The following is a 22,780-nucleotide window of genomic DNA, read 5'->3' as shown; positions in this document are numbered from 1 at the left end:
CTGGATCGTGGAAATGGAAATCATGCTTCACTTCCTCCACCTCCTCCAATAGTTCTCCCTGACCCACGTGTTTGAAGACTTGAAAAGTTCAAGGTCACTCAAGCCTTACTGGCAAGTAAACACGAAAATGGAAAGTCCGTGTGTGCACACGTCTTGGAGATGAAGTTACACATTGACAAGTTGGGAATGTTGGGTGTCATTGTCTCAAGGAAGTTGGCTATTGACTTGGTTCTTCAATCACTTCCCGAATCATATAGTGAGTTCATTAGAGAGTACTATATGATGGACCATGACGTGACCCTCATTGATCTTACCTATTTGCTTATTGTTGCTGAATCAACAATGATTTGGCGCACTGGTCAAGCAAATTTGTTGGGAAGATCAACCTCCCACACCTTCATGGACATTGACAATGGAAACATTGGAAGTCCAGAAAAGTCTTCTCTTCCCAATGGAAAGGGATTGGCCGAGGTCAAACCGTTTGACCAAATGGTAAAGAGAAAGGCTGAATCTGAAATTGTCTCATGTGCTGTTCCAAAAGAGTCTGTTTGTTTCTACTACTAAGAGAAGGGGCATTGGATACGAAGCTACCATATGTACCTGAAAGATCGATAGGATGGGAGAGTCAAGATGTATGACTCTGCTTCAGGTAAATCTACTATCTAACTCTATTAAGTTCCTATTTGTAGATTCTTAATACATTATGTGATAAGATTACATTTTGATGTATTGTAGGATCGAAGAAAAGAAAGGAAGCTTAAAAGGAAGAGTGAGCTGAGTCTGATCATGAAGAAATGGATTTCAAACGAATGGTTCGAAGATCGGATTTTTTGAGCTGCTACTTAGAAGAGTTAGGATAGATTGCTTAGGAATATTTACATAGTTTTAATTTGTAATTGCGATTGTAACGACAAGTTTTTCGCATTTTTATAAATAAAATAAATTTTGGTTTTGTCTTATTTATATTTCCTTGCAATGGCCTTTGTGAAAATTGATGTTTATATTTTTCTATTTGCAATATTGAAAAGGATGTGATTCTTAGTTATGTTATTTGTGGTAGTGTCAAAATTTACCAAATAAGGAAAGATTCTCATCACCCAAGTTTTCAATTGGACAGAAACTTGGAATCATGCGACTTGCATCGTATGATGAATGAGAACCTTCATCTTTGGGAAATTGAGACTAATTCCTTGTTCACATATGGATGTGAGTCAAGTGAAGGACTAGGGGATCTAGTACACATTGTTGTGCACTAGTCAAGTCCATCATAAAGAACGATAAGACTTTTCGTCATGATTTACTAAAAAGTTTAGTAAATATGGTTATGCTTACAAGATTAAGTGTAATTCTGAATCGTTGAAAAGGTTTCAATGTATAGTAGAACGAATAAGAAGAATCAATTAGGCAAAGAGATAAAAATTTCTACAATCTGAAAAGAAGGAAGAGTACTTAAGTATCGTGTTTTATGATTAACTTATGATTATGAAACCATGTCACAATTGATCCTCTAAGAACACCTTAGTGCACTAGTATGGCTAAGAAGAGGAATCGGAAATTATTGAATGGTTAAATCAAAAGGTGAATCATACTTCGTTCCAAAATCAAGTCTTAGAGTCGTACTCCAAGATTGTGATTTGAGTGACATCATCTTAAAAAGGTTTATAACACTCATCAAATGTGGAGTAGAAAAGGTTTTTACTTTTGTACTGTGACATCCCCAATTTCACGGCCAGAAAAGACTGGTTTAATTTATGCTTTTAAAATAATTTCAGAGTAATCATTTGATTAAAAGTGTTGCGGAATTTGTTCCCAGAAAAAGATGATAAATATGTTATCAAATCATTTCCGAAGAAATGTATTCTATCCACTTAAACCATTGGGATGTCATTGTCAATACAAAAACATAAGCATAAACAAAACTTACATTCATTTACACTAGTGATCTACTTCTCTTTTAATCTCTCAGTGTAAAGTAACTTCGTATCGATACCTGTGATACAATTAAACTGAGTGGGTCAGGCTTGGGAGCGTGGTGAGCATATAGGGTTTTCAACCCACAATAAATAATAAACTTATTAAGTTCTCAATCAACAATAAATTTATTAATTTCATCAACCAAAATAACCCTAATTACCCATTCCCATTATCCTCACTTTACGTCCCTAAAACAACTATCACAAGGGACCTAGCCTAAGGATTTTCACAAGGGGTGACAGCATTGCTTTCCTCAGCAATTTATGTCAAACAAGACATCCTAACATAAAACAACCTATAAAGTGACAACATTGCTTCCCTCTGCAATATATGTCAAATAAGACAAACATCGGGGTGACAACATTGCTTTCCTTCAGTAATTTATGTCAAATAGGCACGAAGACACATCGTCGCCATGCGCTAAGTCCATAGTGATAGGTTTTGCGCATTCTAACACTCCTAAGTGTACATGCAACCCTAAATACCTTGGATCTATGTTTTCTCTATTATACATGCAATTATGAACTTTCCAAGGTATTACCCTATCTAGCATACAATACTTGATACTTGGGTAATCAAATGGATAGAATACATACCTTTGTTTGATGTAGCTTCTCTCCATGAAGCTTGAGTGCCTAGTGCCCCAAGTGTGACACCTCAAATGGTTCACACAACACCAAATGCACATGGAATGACTTGAGAGAAATGGAACACTCCTTGAAATCATCTAGCCCTCATATTCACACATTAGTGCACGATTTCTTGAGCCATGGGATTCTTTTATATGGTGGCTATTAGGGTTACACCATGTAACTCATAACTTTACCCATTCCTTATGCTCCATGGATTTTAACCTCCATGGAGTATCCATGGGTCACCCCATGGACTTAGTCCAACATAAGCAATCTTGGATCACAAGCCCACATATATAAGAATGAATGATTTACACAATCAACCCATATATTTAATTAGTCTCCTTTTGATCACTTAATTAATTCCAAATTAATTCTTGATCAATACTAATTAAATAACCTTATTAATATATTAGAACTTATAATTTATTAACCAACCTTAACTGTTATTTCTCTCATTATAGTCTATCCAAATGCATGATGCCATGCAACCCAAATGGACCATGCCGGGTCGGGTCAAGTCTTACCAATTATAGTTATGGACTTAGACATTAATCCAACAGTCTCCCACTTGGATAAGTCTAAAACTATTATTGCGTATGACTTCAGGAACCGATCAGCAATCGTAGCTCTCAAAAGCTTCTTTCGAACTCTGACCTTGTCGATGAACTCTGACCTTTGTCAATGACTTGTCCATTAGATAAGGGATCATATATTCCTCCATTCTAGATATCATATGGACTGAGACATGGATTATCAATCATTCTCTCTGTCCATTTGTTGTTTCCCGATTTCCGATTCATGATGACTGACTGATTGAACAAATCAAATCAGTCCTGGCTTGGCCAAGCACTCACATGTATCATCTTTAAATCATCGAGGGGCCCACATATATCGCTTTTATCCCGAAGGTAAAAGGAATGGATAAACTTCGACTCATATGGCTTGTTCTACTACTTGTTGAATCATACACAAAGGCACGTTTTATAACATCGAGTTACCGAATGCGTTTTCATGCAATCAATGTACAACCAACTCATAGTAACAACTCATATCTCTAGGTTTGAAGAATATAAGATATTATCGTCTCATGATCACTCGTGATAAAATCCATGAAGTGATTCAAATGAGCGCGGGTTGAATCCAATACTCAGAACTTATGAGCACTCATGAGTGTTGTAGCACCACTTTGTCCACCAACTTAGACCTCTACAAACCAACCCATGACAGTCTTGATTCATATCTACTTCCAACATATGACCGACTGTGGATGGTTTGAATAACTTAATCATTCAGGAAGAGCGACTTAGTTATTCTGGAAGTCAAAACATGCAAAGTGAAACACAAGAATAAATGAATCAAATATGGTATCAAACCCTATGAATATAAATAAACACTTTTATTTATCACCATACTGATTACTCATTATTCATTGTTTCGGTTTTATCAACTTTATACTTGAATTAAAAACACTAGTTGTCCCATGCTCCAAGCATGTACACTATGTTTTTCTTAAACAATAGCTTTGCCATACACCAAGTATGCACTCTATGTTTGTCTATGATCCTTACTTTGTGAAATAAACCAATTGAACATAATTTCAATGATTCTAGTTTCACACTCCCAAATTCTTATCGAAAAATGTGAGAATTTCAAATTCCTATCATTTATCGAAATCTGTTTAGATTTTAAACTTATATGCACTGACCCTCCTGTAATGAATATGTACAAAGTCACAAAGACTTGTCAACAGTCATTATAAGGTATTCCAATGGAGATCAACTCCATGGAAACTAAGTCTCATATTCAAAGTACATTGCTTTGGACATGCTTCTTGCATTAAGTTTTCTAATCTTACACAAATAACTTCCACCTATGGAGACAACTCCATATTCTCATTTTGACTATCACTTCTGAATAAGAGATGCCTCTTTTCAGAATATGTCAATATGGTCCTTCTAAAATTAGCAATATACTTCCAACTGTCCCTGAGCAACCAATCTTTGGTAAACCTCAGATTGTCCTCGACAATTGCTTAATCATTTTAGTCATATCCAATTCTAGACCTTTTCCCTTCTTAATGCCTCTGGGCATTTGGAAAAATTTAGAAATAACAAATATTATAGCACATGCAATCGATCCTGTACCCAAAGCAAATGGTACACGATTCATGATGTCTCACATAAAGACATGATTATAGACCAGTCTTTTGCTACAATATTTTTATTTGCCATGTTTTCAAAATTTGACTATGAAGAGGGATGCCGTAATCATAATCGAATTTTGAGAACGCAATATATAGAATTTCCTTAAGTTGAACCAATCCAACATGAAATTCATATATATATTCTTGACTAAAGATGATTAAGGTCTCAATCTAAGCCTTTAGAACTGAAATGAAGTATATCCTCTCCCTTAATTATAGCAAAACAACTTTTTCAATCCCTGCAACCTCACGAATTGAAAATTTTGTTTTCTATAATTAACATTGCTAACTTGCAACACTAACAATAATTATCATGCTCCCACTAACATGATGATTATTAGCATAACACTTATGCTCCCACTAGCTTTGACATGTACTCAGAAATCAGCTGGACTTCTAGAAATCAATACTTTATTGACTTCCTTACCAAAGTTCAGATTTCTGATACGAGATGCTTTGATAAAACTTTATCAAAATCATACACCTTTCCTTAGATAGCATGCATGTGTGTCTAAACAATTTCAGAACTATGAAAAGGGATGTCGTAATCATAGTCTCAATTGTTTAGACCTTTTGCCATCTGCTTCAAATCTACTTGGTGGAAGTGTTTCCTCACCATCATTTTCATGAATCGAAGAGAAACCTTATGACCCTTAGATTTTATGGTGTATGTGTTCTTATCCATGTGAATCGTCAAAACCATAGTCACAAGACAAGGATAATGACAAATCCAAACTCATATGGACTGAACTTATGCAATCTTAACTTCTTGCCACCTGGCAGTACAGGGCCTGCCATTGCTTCCAAGTTGTTATGAAACCAATTGAGAACTCTAAGAACTCATATACAAAACCAACTTTAACTGGAATGGGCACAGAAATAGAAGTATGTCAACACAATAGGTTATAAACCTCAAGTCGTGTGCTAGTGAAGAACCTCAGGTTTTACTCTTGATTAGTTCTTGAGACTTTCAAGACCTTTAAGACTCCCACTGTCCTCTTGACATATAAGACTCTCTTGTCAAATATTCAAGGGATAATGCGGATTCTATATCAAGACAAACACTTCACACAATTGGCCTTAGTTGGTCTTTGTTTAATCCAAAACATCACAACTTACCAACTTCAAATGTACAAGAGTAGGACACTTTTACTCTTACATTTGACAAGTGTTATAAACCTTTCTTTAAGATATGTCACTCAACTTATAGTCTTGGAGTATGACTCTAAGACTTGTTTTGAAACGAAGTATGACTCATCTTCTTGATTTAACCATTTCAACAATTCATGACTCCTCTTCTTAGTCATAAGAATACACTAAGATGTCCTTAGAAGACCAATTGTGATGTGGTTCTTTAATCATTAAGATGATCACAAAACATGATACTAAAGTACTCTCCCATCTTTTCAGATTTGAGAAACTTTTATCTGTCTGCCTAATTTGATTCTTCCCATTCGTTCTGCCATACATTGAGACTTTTCCAATGTTTCAGAATTATACTTAAACTTGTAAGTATAACCATATTTACTAAAATTTAGTAAATCATGACGAATAGTCTTAACGAGCTTTGTGGTGGACTTGACCAGTGCACAAGAATGTGTACTCGATCCCTTTAGTCCTTAACTTGACTCACACATCCATGTGAACAAGTCTTAATTTTCCAATGCTTGAAAGTTCTCATTCATCATACTATTCAACTTGCATGATTCCAAGTTTCTATCCAACTGAAGCCTTGGGAATGAGAATCTTTCCTTATTTGGTAAATTATGACACTACCACAAATGAAAGAATCAAATCCATTTTCCAATATTGCTATCAATGGAAACATGTAAACAACAATTTTTCACAAATGCCATTGTAAGGATACTCAAAATAAATAAATCAAAACTGTTTTTTATTTTAAAACTTCAGGAAAAACTTATCCTTACAATGCAAATGCATATGAAAAACTTGTTGTTATCTATTCCTAAGCAATATATCATAACTCCTAAGTAACAGCTTCAAAAATTCTGATCACCAAACCATGCGATCGAAATCCATCTTCATGATCAGAATCAGCATGTACTTCCTTTAAGTTTCTTCACTTTTCTTTGATTCTTAAAGCATCAACATGTGACCCAGTCACATCATGTAATGAGAATCTCATAATAGAAACTTAACAGAGTTAGATAATGGACTTTTACCTGAAGAAGAGTCAAACTTCTTGAATTGATCAACCTTATGATCTTTCAGGTAAATAGGCAGCTTCGCAATCAATGCCCCTTCCTTTGGCAAGATAAACATATGGACCCTTTGGTAATTGGACTATCTCAGACTTAGCCTTTCTCCTTACCATTTGGTCAACCGGGTTGACTATGGCCAATCCCTTTCCATTGGGAAGAGAATGCTTTTTCTGGATTTCCAGTGTCACCATTGTCACTGTCCATAAAGTTTTTGGGAAGTTGATATTCTAATCAAATTTGCTTTACTATCGTTCCAAATCATTGCTGATTCAGCAGCACCAAGCAAATAGATATGATCATTAAGGTTCATGTCATAGTCTGTTTCATAGTAGTCCCAAAGGAACTCACTATGTGACTTAGAAAGTGATTGAACATCCAACTTTCTCAAGACTTTGACACCCAACTCTCCCAGCTTGTCAATATGTGACTTCATCTCTAAGATGTGATCACACATAGACCTTGCTTGCCATTAGGGCTTGAGTGACCTTGAACTTGTGGGTTAGGGAGAATAATTGGAGGAGGTGGAGGAAGTAAAGTTCCAAGAGATTTGGGAAGATCATAGATGTCTGAACTAGACATCTTTTGGGAGATATTCAAGATAGTTGATCTAAAGTCCTTAATATAACACCCAATATGAAATATTAAGGCTAGGATCCAACAACCTATTTATAACTGGAAGAGGGATGCCGTAATCCGAGTTATAAAATAGTTGAAGGTAGGTAAATGACGATTTACCAATTTCCACCATGAAAAACGAAATAATGTAATTAGGTTTTTAATTGGATTTGAAACTCCTAGATCTTTTGAGATTCATTGAACTTTTCAATGGAATGTTTCAATCTCGAGTGTGCCCTTCAGGTTTTGTGACTGGGATGCCGAGGATCACAAAACAAGGTGTGAAGTAACCATGAAAATATACTTGGTACCCTTAATATTTACCCCTCAATCGATGTGCCGGTTAACCACACGAGCTCCACCGATACTATGATAAATATTAAGTTACCCTTTGCCTACTTTGTTAAATCCAGGCTAGTGTGCCGGTTAACCACACACGCTCCACTAACGGTTTAAACAAAGTGCAAAGTGTAATTTCATGGATTAGCACCTTATTCACATTTTCCTAAGTAACTAAGATTGGGAATTTATAAGTGTTTAGTTACTTAGTATTTATCATTAATACTTTTAATGAAGGGAGAATTATAGTCCTTGTCCTACCCGTTCGGCTAACGACCCTCCACCAGTCAAGGAAGCGGTGGGTGAGAGTGGACACCCATTAAACTGCCATTTTATAGGCAGTAACCTTATACCCCCCTTATAGACCGGCTTCGTGAATGAGGCCTACTAACGGTAAGACTGACTTGCTCTTATACATATATTTATTATTAACTTATAATACTATAAAGTATAAGGGTTGAATTTTAACTTTTAAAATTCTAAGGGCTAACTTGGAATTAAAGTATTCATGGGGAAAACTTTACAAATTCCAAAACTTGAGGGCAAGTTTTGAAAATATTCAAAACTAATTAATTCCATAACTTATGTGTTTAAAGTAGTTTTAATTAAAAAAAAACTCTTCAAGTTCCATAACTTGAGGACAAGTTATGGAAGACTTTAAACTAATAAAAGAATGTAACTTTTCTTTATTTTTGTAACTTATGGAACTAATTAAGGTTACACATTTTATCATTTAATGAAGTGACTCTTGAACCTCCATAACTTGAGGACAAGTTATGGAGTCATAAAACCATTTAATGAGGACAAGACTCTTCATTTTTGTAACCATTGCCAACTTTTTATGAGTTTTATGAAACTTAAATGTGACTTTTCATATAACTTGAGGACAAGTTACAAAAACACATTTTAGAATCAACTCTTAGATTAAAATGGATTGAACACACATAATCAATTAACTTTTCTATTAATCTAATAAACTCATATGAACAAAGATAATTCACATCAAATTTTTTCAAGTAATTAGCATAACTTTTAAACTAATACAATTCGATTTTTCAGCTAATTTTGCAAGTATAACAAGAAAACAAGCCTTGGCTCTGATACCACTGATGGGTTTTGCGCATTCTAACACTCCTAAGTGTACATGCAACCCTAAATACCTTGGATCTATGTTTTCTTTATTATACATGCAATTATGAACTTTCCAAGGTATTACCCTATCTAGCATACAATACTTGATACTTGGGTAATCAAATGGATAGAATACATACCTTTGTTTGATGTAACTTGTCTCCATGAAGCTTGAGTGCCTAGTGCCCCAAGTGTGACACCTCAAATGGTTCACACAACACCAAATGCACATGGAATGACTTGAGAGAAATGGAACACTCCTTGAAATCGTCTAGCCCTCATATTCACACATTAGTGCACGATTTCTTGAGCCATGAGATTCTTTTATATGGTGGCTATTAGGGTTACACCATGTAACTCATAACTTTACCCATTCCTTATGCTCCATGGATTTTAACATCCATGGAGTATCCATGGGTCACCCCATGGACTTAGTCAAACATAAGGAATCTTGGATCACAAGCCCACATATATAAGAATGAATGATTTACACAATCAACCCATATATTTAATTAGTCTCCTTTTGATCACTTAATTAATTCCAAATTAATTCTTGATCAATACTAATTAAATAACCTTATTAATATATTATAACTTATAATATATTAACCAACCTTAAGTGTTATTTCTCTCATTATAGTCTATCCAAATGCATGATGCCATGCAACCCAAATGGATCATGCCGGGTCGGGTCAAGTCTTACCAATTATAGTTATGGACTTAGACATTAATCCAACACATAGCTCTTATTTATCGACAGTATTTCCCACGGGAGTCCCCCCCCGCAATACATGTCAGTGGGTTTTCCATATGCTAAGTCCATAGCTCTTATTCATCGATGGTATTTCCCACTGGAGTTCCCCCCCCCACCCCCCGTAATACATGTCAATGGGTTTTCCATATGCTAAGTCCATAGCTCTTACTTATCGACGGTATTTCCCACGGGAGTTTCCCCTCCGCAATACATGTCAATGGGTTTTTAGAGTACAACTGATGAACATATAGTTCATCCACTTACAGGTTGCAAGCCTGCTAGTGTTCCACAGACCGTCTAGAATAGTCCATGGTTGTCATCCATACTCTGCTGAATGACGGGGGCCAACGTTTGGGTAAGGGCTTTTCTCATATTGCACCACTCACGCCAACGTTTGGGTATGGCTTTTCTCATATTTCACCACTCACTCTCAACTCATGATCTATATCACTGATCATCTCATCAATCCAACTCACCTTTCATCACACACCCACTATTTGACTCATGATCTATATCACTGACTCATGAAGCTCGTCAGATCACTTCATAACAGAAACAAAGACTCCAAAGCTCTTTAAAATAAAAGTATAGGGAAAAATACTAATAAAGTACTCATGTATGCTCCCGTACCCTGAAATGTAATAGTGTCAAAAAGAAGAACTAACGAATGAACATATGGTTCAAAAACACTTAATGAACATATAGTTCGAGAACACCTTATGAACATATAGTTCAAACATACCTACCGATTACAAGTCTGCTAACGTTCCACTGGACTATCTAAAATAGTCTGTGGCCGTTGTCTATACTCTGCTAGATGACTAGATCATCTTAAACATTGATATCTCTCATCACTTTTATTTCATCACACATCATCTAATTTATCTACCCATGTTTTACCCAACATATTTGTAGATAAAAATACATACACAGTTTAAAACTTGTATAAAACATCTATTCAACAGTCACCTTAATTAAACAATTAATATAATTACACATAACACGTATTTTAAAGAAAATACTTCATATATATATATATATATATATATATATATATATATATATATATATGTGTAAGGTGAAAGTGACTACACACTCACATGATTTAACGATAACCGGGCAGCACTTCGTTGTCTAAAACGGTCGTTTCTAATAAAACCGGGAGTTTTATTGAGAAACCGGGCTCTGCGAGGGTCGGGCTTCGAAACCGAAAAAATAAATTTCCCGGGATTCTCGGGCACTCCGTGGCGTATTCCGGGGATTATAATTGATATCGGGGCTTCGGAGGAAGTGGAAATGGCTAAAATATTGAAAAAGGGGTGAAAAATGGCTAATTTCCAAAAGTACCCGGGCAATCTCGCATGCCCTCTATTTATAGGGAGGTCCGAAGGTCGGCCGAGAAAGAGGAGTCAACAAGGGTTGGATCCGAAGCGAGGAGGGAGGAGCACGTGTCTGCGAGGCTCGGACCAGCTGGCTGCAGGGCGAGGCTCGGACGGACAGCTGCGAGCTTCGGATTAGTCAGCAGCCTCGGTCGAATCAGGAGGCTACACGCGGGTCGGGCACGAGGAAAGCATGCGAGATCACGTGACGACTTCGGACACCTGTGCGACACGCGTCGCTTCTCGGATGCGCCACGCAGCAGCTTCGGACACGTGGCCAGCTCCGAGCGAGGGTGACGTGGCAGCACTATTCATGCGAAATTTCTCGAAAAATGTGCCCAATCTTGTAAAATCCATAACTTTCTCATACGGGCTCCGTTTTTTACGTTCTTTATATGCACGCGTAGAGAAAATTATGCTCTACAACTTTCGTTTAGACTTCGTCGGAAAACTTTGACTTTATTTTTATATTATTATTTTTAACAGACCGGGACAGGAAATCCGTTAAAAATTCATAACTTCTTCATCCGACGTCCGTTTTCGTCAGACTTTTTACCGTTGTGCTACTATTTACGAGACCTTCGATTCTCGTTTAGGTCTTGTCGGCTAAAAATCAATCGATCTAAAATTCGAGTTTTTAGCTGTCTACTGCTAAGCTGAAACTTCAAAAAATCATAACTTCCTCATACGAAGTTAGATTTGGGCGTTCTTTTTATACATACTATCGGTTTAACGAACACTACGACTTGCGTTTAGATCACCAAGGCTAAAAAGTAGTTTATCAAAAACTCAATTTTTACGACATTCGGCACCGTGCTGGTTTTGTCGCGAAACTTCGACAGGTCATAACTTCTTCGTTATAACTCGGATTTCGACATTCTTTATATATCCGTAATCCTTGTAACGCCCACTACAAGTTTCTTAATAGATATCGGCTTTATCTATTACTTATTTTTGACGCTAATTTTTATTCTTAATTAATTAAACCCTAATAATTAAGCATAAAACACATAAAACACATAATATTCACATAATTCCTTTTCATTTCTTCAAAATGAGTCACAAAGGTTAACCTAGACTATCATATCAATATTAATGCCTAGCCTAGAAACACGGGCATTACAATTCTCTCCCCCTTAGGATGTGTCCGTCCCCGGAATCACACATCAGCAAACAAGCACGGGTAGCGACTCATCATGTCACTCTCCGTTTCCCAGGTGAGATTTGGCCCATTCGTATGTTTCCAACGCACAAGCACTAAATCGACCATTTTGTATCACAACTTCTTAATCTTACGGTCAACAATTGCCTCAGGTTCTTTAATCAACCTCTTGTTTTCATTCAACCTTAATTCAGAAATGAGAATTATTTCGGGCACATCTCCCGTGAACTTTCTTAAATAACACACACGAAAGGTGTTATGAATATCCTCTAGTTCTTCCGGTAATTCTAGCTTATAAGCTTGATTCCCGATCCTCAGAAGAACTTTAAATGGTCCAATAAACCTTGGACTCAATTTTCCCCTTCTACCAAATCTTATAAGTCCCTTCCACGGCGAGACTTTAAGTAAAACCGAATCTTCAACTTCGAATGATATCGGTTGTCTTTTCTTGTTAGCATAGCTCTTTTGAGCAGCTAACCTCCTTTCCCTAATCACTTTCAACTTTTCAGCAGTCTGATGGACTATTTCAAGTCCCATAAACTGCTTTTCCTTAGCTTCCGGTCAACATGACGACGTTCGACATTTTTCTCCATACAAAGCGTGATAAGGTGCCATCTAGATGTTCGAGTGGAAACTATCATTATAGGAAAATTCTATTAGAGGTAATTGTTCATCCCAATTACCTTGGAATTCCAAGCTACATGCTCTCAGCATATCCTTCAATGTTTGAATTGTTCGTTCGCTCTGACCATCGGTTTGTGGATGGTAGGCCGTATTCAAACACAACTTGGTAGCCAATTCCTCTTATAGACTCCTCCAAAACCTTGAGGTAAAACGGCTGTCACGATCTGATACAATCGTTAACGAAACATCGTGAAGCCTCACACTTTCCCTCACATAAGAATTCACAAGTTTATCCATAGACCATCTCTCGTTGGCTGCTATGAAATGCGCACTCTTAGTGAAGCGATCAACGACCACCCAAATCATGTCGTGACCGTTCCTTGTTCTGGGCAGTTTAGTCACAAAATCCATAGTGATACCTTCCCATTTACCCATGGGTACAGGTAAAGGTTCTAAACTCCCATACGGTTTCCGATGGTTTGCCTTAACCCTAGCACATGTTACACACTCGGCCACATACTTAGCAACATCGAGCTTCATCGTCGGCCATCAGTAATAGGGTTTTAGATCCCTATACATTTTTATACTGCCGGTATGAATCGAGCACATGGTCTTGTGAGCTTCTTCTATCAGAAGATCTTTTACTCCTCCCATCTTAGGTACCCAAATCCTACCTTTGAATACCTTCAGTCTTTGACCGTTTGTATCAAACACCAACGTTTTATCCCAAACGTTCCTCCTTTCGGTCATTTTTCTCTAAAGCTTTCTCCTGAGCTTTCTTTTATACTTTCCACAATTGTAGAGACATATTCAATTCTCAATGCTCTTGGCCTCTTCCTTTCAAGATGCACCTTCCGACTGAGAGCATTGGCAACAACATTTGTTTTACCAGGGTGGTAAAGTATCTCACAGTCGTAGTCCTTGAGTAACTCTAGCCAGCGTCGTTGCCTCATGTTCAGTTCCTTCTGATTAAAGAGATATTGAAGACTCTTATGATCAGTGAAAAGTTTGCATTTAGTACCATAAAGATAGTGCCTCCCTATCTTTAAGGCGAATACTACCACTGCCAACTCCAGATCATGAGTGGGGTAGCTCTTTTCATGCTCCTTCAATTGCCTCAATGCATATGCTATCACTTTATCCATTTGGGTCAGAACACAAGCTAACCCAACTTCTTTAACAATGAATGCGATACTTTTATTGATCGCTTTGATCATCCTTTACTTCAATTCGGCTTAAGTCAACTACTACATCGAACTTGGTTCTCTGAACCACGTAACAAACTCATCGTAGTCGGACTCAATTTGATATGACCACTAGGGTCGGAATAACAATCATCTTCTTAGTCATTACCGAAACGATGGTAACGACAGACTAGAATAAGACGGAATCAATTACGAGTTCCTTGGTAACCTTGTGACTTTCCCTGATCCAAGTGTGAGTCTTGTGCTTCTAGTAGTATAGATCTCTACTACTATTCACACCTACTCATACTCGTCCCAAGTAGTGTCTCGCAGTCCCCAAGTCCTAAAATCACAAAACAATTTAACACATACGAATGTGTCCAATTAATTATAAAATTTTCCTAGACTCTACTAGGACTTCCTCCATGCGTATCTTCAATCGTCAATTCTACTTCAACTTGGTTGGTGATGGAAATTCCAGACGATGGGACAACTCCAAGAATTATACCAATCATTCCATCATCCTGCCAATCGAAGGTGTACTTCAGACGTACCGTACCCCTCTAAACGTTCCGTTATTTTATTAGACATATTCTAAAGGCAAGATACCACTCTTACGATATCTTCTGATAGGTATCATTTATTATCATAAGCTTTTCATTTCCTCCATCTACTTAATTCTCTACGAGTCTTCACCATAACGTTTTGTACACCCAAGCAGACGTTTGATGTACTGGGCGAGAACTTAAGATAGGAAATCTTTATTTATGATAAATGTATAAATCTCCTTATCACTTCGAAATGTTTACATGTTAGTTCTAATCTCGTAATCATACGCTTAGAATCCTACACACATAAGGTTTCCAGATCCGGTCGGCAACAGACCATAGATCCGAACAAATAATAGCATATAAGGTATCCTTATAGCTATAACATAAAATATTTAACACATAAAACATTTTAGGCATCTTTCCTAAAATAAACTTGTGCTCGTGTCTAAAATATAGCAGACACTCATCTCACAATCATCACTTAGCATTCTAAGTTTAAGTCTAGAAATCCTACAATTTCTTAGTTCGCTTAAACTAATGCTCTGATACCAACTATGACATCCCCAATTTCACGGCCATAAAAGACCGGTTTAATTTATGCTTTTAAAATAATTTCAGAGTAATCATTTGATTAAAAGTGTTGCGGAATTCGTTCCCAGAAAAATATGATAAATATGTTATCAAATCATTTCCGAAGAAATGTATTCTATCCACTTAAACAATTGTGATGTCATTGTCAATACAAAAACATAAGCATAAACAAAACTTAAATTCATTTACACTAGTGATCTACTTCTCTTTTAATCTCTCAGTGTAAAGCAACTTCGTATCGATACCTGTGATACAATTAAACTGAGTGGGTCAGGCTTGGGAGCCTGGTGAGCATATAGGGTTTTCAACCCACCATAAATAATAAACTTATTAAGTTCTCAATCAACAATAAATTTATTAATTTCATCAACCAAAATAACCCTAATTACCCATTCCCATTATCCTCACTTTACGTCCCTAAAACAACTATCACAAGGGACCTAGCCTAAGGATTTTCACAAGGGGTGACAGCATTGCTTTCCTCAGCAATTTATGTCAAACAAGACATCCTAACATAAAACAACCTATAAAGTGACAACATTGCTTCCCTCTGCAATTTATGTCAAATAAGACAAACATCGGGGTGACAACATTGCTTTCCTTCAGCAATTTATGTCAAATAGGCACGAAGTCACATCATCGCCATGTGCTAAGTCCATAGCTCTTATTTATCGACAGTATTTCCCACGGGAGTCCCCCCCGCAATACATGTCAGTGGGTTTTCCATATGCTAAGTCCATAGCTCTTATTCATCGACGGTATTTTCCACGGGAGTTCCCCCCCCCCCCCCCCCGGCAATACATGTCAATGGGTTTTCCATACGCTAAGTCCATAGCTCTTACTTATCGACGGTATTTCCCAAAGGAGTTTCCCCCCCGCAATACATGTCAATGGGTTTTTAGAGTACAGGTGATGAACATATAGTTCATCCACTTACAGGTTGCAAGCATGCTAGTGTTCCACAGACCGTCTAGAATAGTCCATGGTTGTCATCCATACTCTGTTGAATGACGGGGGCCAACGTTTGGGTAAGGGCTTTTCTCATATTGCACCACTCACGCCAACGTTTGGGTATGGCTTTTCTCATATTTCACCACTCACTCTCAACTCATGATCTATATCACTGATCATCTCATCAATCAACCTCACCTTTCATCACACACCCACTATTTGACTCATGATCTATATCACTGACTCATGAAGCTCGTCAGATCACTTCATAACAGAAACAAAGACTCCAAAGCTCTTTAAAATAAAAGTATAGGGAAAAATACTAATAAAGTACTCATGTATGCTCCCGTACCCTGAAACGTAATAGTGTCAAAAAGAAGAACTAACGGATGAACATATGGTTCAAAAACACCTAATGAACATATAGTTCGAGAACACCTTATGAACATATAGTTCAAACATACCTACCGATTACAAGTCTGCTAACGTTCCACTGGACTATCTAAAATAGTCTGTGGCCGTTGTCTATACTCTGCTAGATGACTAGATCATCTTAAACATCGATATCTCTCATCACTTTTATTTCATCACACATCATCTAATTTATCTACCCATGTTTTACCCAACATATTTGTAGATAAAAATACATACACAGTTTAAAACTTGTATAAAACATCTATTCAACAGTCACCTTAATTAAACAATTAATATAATTACACATAGCACGTATTTTAAAGAAAATACTTCATATATATGTGTAAGGTGAAAGTGACTACACACTCACATGATTTAACAATAACCGGGCAGCACTTCGTTGTCTAAAACGGTCGTTTCTAATAAAACCGGGAGTTTTATTGAGAAACCGGGCTCTGCGAGGGCCGGGCTTCGAAACCGAAAAAATAAATTTCCCGGGCTTCTCGGGCACTCCGTGGCGTATTCCGGGGATTATAATTGATACCAGGGCTTCGAGGGAAGTGGAAATGGCTAAAATATTGAAAAAGGGGTGAAAATGGCTAATTTCCAAAAGTACCCGGGCAATCTCGCATGCCCTCTATTTATAGGGAGGTCCGAAGGTCGGCCGAGAAAGAGGATTCAGAAAGGGTTGGATCCGAAGCGAGGAGGGAGGGGCACGTGTCTGCGAGGCTCAGACCAGCTGGCTGCAGGGCGAGGCTCGGACGGACAGCTGCGAGCTTCGGATTGGTCAGCAGCCTCGGTCGAATCAGGAGGCTACACGCGGGTCGGGCACGAGGAAAGCATGCGAGATCACGTGACGACTTCGGACACCTATGCGACACGCATCGCTTCTTGGATGCGCCACGCAGCAGCTTCGGACACGTGGCCAGCTCCGAGCGAGGGTGACGTGGCAGCACTATTCATGCGAAATTTCTCGAAAAATGTGCCCAATCTTGTAAAATACATAACTTTCTCATACGGGCTTCGTTTTTGACGTTCTTTATATGCACGCGTAGAGAAAATTATGCTCTAAAACTTTCGTTTAGACATCGTCGGAAAATTTTGACTTTATTTTTATATTATTATTTTTAACAGACCGGGACAGGAAATCCGTTAAAATTCATAACTTCTTCATCCGACGTCCGTTTTCGTCAGACTTTTTACCGTTGTTCTAATATTTACGAGACCTTCGATTCTCGTTTTGGTCGTGTCGGATAAAAATCACTCGATATAAAATTCGAGTTTTTAGCTGTCTACTGCTAAGCTGAAACTTCGAAAAATCATAACTTCCTCATACGAAGTCAGATTTGGGCGTTCTTTTTATACATACTCTCGGTTTAACGAACACTACGACTTTTGTTTAGATCACCAAGGCTAAAAAGTAGTTTATCAAAAACTCACTTTTTACGACATTCGGTACCGTGCCGGTTTTGTCGCGAAACTTCGACATGTCATAACTTCTTCGTTATAACTCGGATTTCGGCATTCTTTATATATCTGTAATTCTTGTCACGCCCACTAAAAGTTTCTTAATAGATATCGGCTTTATCTAATATTTATTTTTGACGCTAATTTTTATTCTTAATTAATTAAACCCTAATAATTATGCATAAAACACATAAAACACGTAATATTCACATAATTCCTTTTCTTTTCTTCAAAATGAGTCAGAAAGGTTAACCTAGACTATCATATCAATATTAATGCCTAGCCTAGAAACACGGGCATTACATGTACATTTGAAATTGGTAAGTTGTGATGTCTTGGATAAGACAAAGACCAACTAAGACCAATTGTGTGGAGTGTTTGTCTTGATAAGAATCCGCACTAACTATTGAATATTTGTTTGTCAAGGAATGTTTTTGACAAGAGAATCTTATATGTCAAGAGTTCAGTGGGAGTCTAAATGACCTGGAAAAGTTTCAAGAACTAATCAAGAGTAAACCTATTGTTTATCACTAGCACACGACTTGAGGTTTGTAACCTATCGTGTTGACATATTCTTGTTTTTGTGCCATTCCAGTAGAGTTGACTATGCATGTGAGTCCTAAGAGTTCTCATTTGAATTCATAAAGGCAATGCACCTTGATCAATGAAAGTTCATTGATCTGTATTGGTGAACTGCCTGACTACTTGGAAGACATGGTAGGCCCTTGTGCTGCCAGACGACAAGAAATAAAGATTGAACAAGTTCAGTCCATATGAGTTTGGAATTGTCACAAACATTGTCTTGCGATTATGGTTATAACGAATTCACATGGATAGGAACACATACACCATAAAATCTAAGTGTCATAAGGTTTCTCTCCGCATCATGGAAATGATTGTGAGGAAACGCTTTCACTAAGAAGATTTTAAGGAGATAGCATTATGTAAATTGCATTCTCAAATTCGATTATGATTATGACATCCCTCTTCATAGTTCGAATTGTGAGATTTGGCAATTAGTCCGAACATTTGGGACTTATTGTTTTAAGTTCTGAATTAGTTCAGACACACATATGAGTTATCTAAGGAAAGGTGTATGAGTTTAAGAAACTTATATAAAGTCTTATCAAAGCATCTCGTATCAGAAATATGAACTTTGGTAATGAAAGTCAATAAGTATTGATTTCTAGAAGTCCAGCTGATTTCTGAATACATGTCAAAGCTAGTGGGAGCATAAGTGTTATGCTGGTAAGGAAATAATTATCATGTTAGTGGGAGCATGATTATTATGTATTGCGAGTTAGCAATATTAATTATAGAAAAACAAAAGTTTCAATTCGCCAAGTTGTAGAGGTTGAGAAGCTGTTTTACTATATTTAAAGGAGAGGAACTTATACTTCATTTCAAGTCTAAAAGCTTAGATCAAGAAACTTTAATCAAACTTAGTCATGGACATATATCAATGTTATGTTGAAAAGGTTCAACATAAGGGAATTCTATATATATGGCAATATTATAGCAAGAGACTGGTAAAGTATCATGTCTTTATGTAAGACATTATGTATCGTATCCCATACGCTTTGAGTATAGGATCAATTACATATGTTGTAATATTCGACAGTTCTGATTTTCCAAAAGCCTAAGGCATTAAGAGGGAAAAAAGGACCAGAATCGGATATGACTAAAATAATTAAACAACTGTCAAGGACGATCTAAGGTTCGCTAAGGATTGGTCGCTAGAGGGCAGTTGGAAGTAAAGTATTGAATGGAACATATTGGCATTATTATAAATATGTAGGATTTTATTAAGAATGAGTTGTCATATGAGAAATATGGAATTTTTTTCATAATGGGAGTTGGATATTAAGAATCTATGTGTAGATTAGAAACTTTTATTTAAGAAAGATGTTCAAAGGAATGTACTTTGAATGTGAGACTTCATGTCTATAGAGTTGTCTTATAACAATCTCCAATAGAGCACTTTGTAATATCATTGGCAGAGTCTTGGTGACTTTGGTGTCATGGCATTACAAAGGGATCATTGCATAAAATGTTAGAATCTAACATATTCTAATAGTGGCAAGAATTGGTATTCTTACACTTATGATAAGGATTAGGAATTGTGAAATGAGCATCATTGGGAATGTGTTCAATTTATCTATTTCACAAAGTAAGGACCATAGGAAAAAATAGTATGCCTTCTTGGAGCATGGGATAGATATTGTTTTTTTAAATTCAAGTATTAAGTTGATTACTCGAAACATTATACAATGAATAATGTGTAATCAATATGGTGACTAAATAAAAGGTGTTTTATTTATACTCACAACTTTGAGGCCATATTGGATTCGATTATACTTGTGTTTCACTTCGCATCTTTTGACTTCCCGAATAACTAGGTTATTCAAACATCCACAGTCAATCATACTTTGGAAGTAGGTAATGAGGTAAGACTGTCATGAATCCGACTGTAGATTGTCTAAAGTGTTTAGACATAGCAAAAGTCTGTTGTAGTGTTCATGAGTGCTCCTGAAATAAGATTTGAGTATTGGAATAAACCCACGCTCACATAAATCACTTCATGAATTTTAACACGAGTGATTGTGAGACGATAATATCTTATATTCTTGAAACGGAGACATATAGTTGCAGTTTACAAGTCGGTTGCACATTGATGATATGTAAACACACCAGTAACTTGGTGTTATAAAACGTATCGTTATGTGTGATTTTATGAGTAAAATAGAGCAAGCATATGAGTGGAATTTTATCATTTCCTTTTACCCAATATGGGATAAAAGCGACATCTGTGGGCCTCTCGATGATTTAGTGATGACGCCCTAAGCGCTTGGCCAAGCCTGGACTAAGTTGATGTGTTCAATTGTAGTCTGTTGTCAGTCGTCTTAAATCGAAAATCGAGAAACAACTATTGGACAGAGATTGATTATAATCCATGTCTCATGTCCATACGGTATCTTGTAGAACGTTGGAATATTTGATCCCTTATCTAAGGACACGCCACTGACTAGGTTAGAGTTCGACAACGGCTTTTAGTAGCTAAAATCTGCTAGTCAATTTTTGAAGTTATACTTGCAACTATAGTTATTAGACTTATCCAAGTGGGAGACTGTTGGATTAGGTGTCTAAGCCCATAACTATAATTGGTATATACTTGAATTGATAGTAGCAATGTCCTTTTGGGTTGCCTTCAAACCTGGCAATTGAATAGGATAACTATTGGAGAGAGAAGAATGATTTATTAATTTATTACTTGGTTAATAAATTAATTTGAAATCAATATAAATGATTTATTAATGTATTATGGATATAATATGTTAATTAGAAATCATATTGTTTAATTAATATTTAATCAGAAATTAATTTGGAATTAATTTTAGGATTAAAGGAATTAAATGAAACTGCAGGGACTAAAGGTGACAATGTTTAAAAGTTGAGCATCGAAGCATTCTAGAATCTCCCTTAGAGGCGGGGAACGAAATCTAGAGTGTCTTAGGGTTTCCTTGGGCTCTAAGGGTGCCTTGGAAGCCTTAGGGAGGAAGTTAAGGGATTAGGGTTATCTAAGATACACCTGCCTTATCCTAAACTTTCCTTATCACCTATATAAACCCCTATAGGGTTGGATTTCGTCCCATGCACTCAAAGAAAGGCTAAGGGCCAAAATTCTACTCTACTTCTCTCTCTCCATAGTAATCCTTGGTTGCTAGGTTTGTTTGTGAGTCATTAGAGGCGTGACGCTTGTGGCGCTTGCTACCAAAGTTCAAGATCTTCAAGGATTTGATTGTTATTACAATATAACAATAAAGGTATGTATCCTAACCCTAATTATATGTTAATTTCAAAAATTACATGTGCCTCCTAGGGTTTCTAGTTTTTGTGTTCAATGCTTGTATGTCTAATAGTGAAAACATAGATCCTCAAATTAGGGTTTCATGCACACATAGGATTGTTTGCTATGTATAAAACCCAACAACTACTCCAAAATATCGCGGGTAATCTTCGACGAGATGAACTCCCGCATCCACTCATCGATCGGCTCAATACCTGCACCTGAGCCTGAATCCAAACCCTGAACTCCTTCCTGAGTGCTCATCACTATACTGAAAAACAACATGCAAAAGATCAGAACATACCCAAGAATCCTCATTCCACAGGCTTCCTAGATTCTCCAATACTCTCCCCAATTCGAGTATGGATCATGTGCTTTCAGCAGTACGAGCCCAATACTACATTCCACACCTATCCATACTTTCCCTCAAGAATCATCACAAATCCTCTAATTCACCTTCTCAAATGATACTCAAAATGCTCGCTAAACAACGCAACTAAACCCACTAAAGCACTTCCTAGGCTTTCCTAGGTTTCCGACCTCACCCTGCCATCGGTTGCTGAAGAACTCCCCATGATATCAGTTAATCACCTCATGGATACAATCAGATGCAAAAAAGCTTAGATAATACTTCGAGTAAAAACTCATCACTATAAAGGCTAGACTCAAACGAGAGTTGTGCAATAGGGTCAAATCCATCACTCTGAGATTATTCAACCTTCATCACATGTGACTTA

The sequence above is a fragment of the Lactuca virosa genome, chromosome 1 (genome assembly GCF_052849685.1).
Source record: "Lactuca virosa cultivar CGN04683 chromosome 1, Lactuca_virosa_CGN04683_v6, whole genome shotgun sequence".
NCBI classification, from domain to species: domain Eukaryota; kingdom Viridiplantae; phylum Streptophyta; class Magnoliopsida; order Asterales; family Asteraceae; genus Lactuca; species Lactuca virosa.
This window is presented reverse-complemented; position numbering follows the sequence as displayed.